Here is a 2,147-nt window from a genome sequence, read left to right on the forward strand (position 1 = left end):
CCTGCTGCAGTCGGTACCTGAGGTCCTGCAGTTGACGCCTGCGGTCCTGCTGCAGTTGAAGCCTGCGGTCCTGCTGCAGTCGGTACCTGAGGTCCTGCAGTTGAAGGCTGCGGTCCTGCTGCAGTTGAAGCCTGCGGTCCTGCTGCAGTTGAAGCCTGCGGTCCTGCTGCAGTCGGTACCTGAGGTCCTGCAGTTGACGCCTGCGGTCCTGCTGCAGTTGAAGCCTGCGGTCCTGCTGCAGTTGAAGCCTGCGGTCCTGCTGCAGTCGGTACCTGAGGTCCTGCAGTTGACGCCTGCGGTCCTGCTGCAGTTGAAGCCTGCGGTCCTGCTGCAGTTGAAGCCTGCGGTCCTGCTGCAGTTGAAGCCTGCGGTCCTGCTGCAGTTGAAGCCTGCGGTCCTGCTGCAGTTGACGCCTGCGGTCCTGCTGCAGTTGAAGCCTGCGGTCCTGCTGCAGTTGAAGCCTGCGGTCCTGCTGCAGTTGAAGCCTGCGGTCCTGCTGCAGTCGGTACCTGAGGTCCTGCAGTTGAAGGCTGCGGTCCTGCTGCAGTTGAAGCCTGCGGTCCTGCTGCAGTTGAAGCCTGCGGTCCTGCTGCAGTTGAAGCCTGCGGTCCTGCTGCAGTCGGTACCTGAGGTCCTGCAGTTGACGCCTGCGGTCCTGCTGCAGTTGAAGCCTGCGGTCCTGCTGCAGTTGAAGCCTGCGGTCCTGCTGCAGTCGGTACCTGAGGTCCTGCAGTTGACGCCTGCGGTCCTGCTGCAGTTGAAGCCTGCGGTCCTGCTGCAGTTGAAGCCTGCGGTCCTGCTGCAGTCGGTACCTGAGGTCCTGCAGTTGACGCCTGCGGTCCTGCTGCAGTTGACGCCTGCGGTCCTGCTGCAGTTGAAGCTTGCGGTCCTGCTGCAGTTGAAGCCTGCGGTCCTGCTGCAGTCGGTACCTGAGGTCCTGCAGTTGACGCCTGCGGTCCTGCTGCAGTTGACGCCTGCGGTCCTGCTGCAGTCGATACATGGGGTCCTGCAGTTGAAGGCTGCGGTCCTGCTGCAGTCGGTACCTGAGGTCCTGCAGTTGACGCCTGCGGTCCTGCTGCAGTCGATACATGGGGTCCTGCAGTTGGAGCTTGGGATCCTGCAGTTGGAGCTTGGGATCCTGCAGTGAATGTCTTTTTACACTGGCACACCTCATAGAAAGAGAGCATAGCGCTAACTCTAGCAGCCGAGAGTTGAGCCATCGCGGGGTGTAGAGATACTATGGGTCACAATTCGAATGTCGCTCTGGTTCATCGCCATGCCTTTTATCTTTCCATGACACAGGCAGTTATCACCAAGCGAAATGGACGCGTACACCTTATGGGTCGAGGGTTCTGTTTTCGTTGTTTTTCTTCCATGACGTGGTTTCAAGTTGACATTGCACCCTCCGACCACCCCGCCATTACCGATTTTCTTGGATACCGCAACTTGACGCGCTGCTGGCTGGAGAAGGACTGGTTTCCTCATTTGTTTTACCCACCCATTATATATGAATGTGGAAGATTAGCCCCCCCCCCACTCCCTTCCGACCCCCCCCCCTCATCCAAACATTTATCAAGCTAAAATAGATATATTGCCATGGGATGATCAGATACGTGTTTTTTTATGCGTTTATATTGATGTAAAAAAAAAAAAAAAAAAAAAAAAAAAGATAAAAAAATGCACGGGTCTTGATGGGACATGACCAAATACATGAACGTGTTCGAGCGCTAACAAAAGAAAGTATCCACAGGCATCATGCGACACAGTGAGAGAATTCGATGCTTTGCTTTCACGCGACGCCGCCGTATATGTGGTTGTATATGTACGATGTATCAGGAGAAGGCGCATACAAGCAGACAGGGAGGGAGAGAAGATACGGATACTATATGAGCGATATAACTGCTAGTCGATCAAATGAATGTTTGACGGGCACACGGAAATGAAATATGCACGAGACACACCGTAAGGCGACCCTGCCGCATGATCTCTTACTTGTCCAAAATGTAAACATCGAGGAGGGTTAAGTCGAACTCTGTCACGGTGTGTTGGCATCGAGTTGATTGATATCTTACATACGTGAGGACGACCTGTGTTGTGAACACGTCGTGGAGTGACACGTACCCTCGATACGACGCGTGCTGGCATCG

Source organism: Penaeus japonicus, unplaced genomic scaffold (assembly GCF_977035675.1).
Source record: "Penaeus japonicus unplaced genomic scaffold, GWHDUDI00000001_assembly GWHDUDI00000038, whole genome shotgun sequence".
Taxonomy (NCBI): domain Eukaryota; kingdom Metazoa; phylum Arthropoda; class Malacostraca; order Decapoda; family Penaeidae; genus Penaeus; species Penaeus japonicus.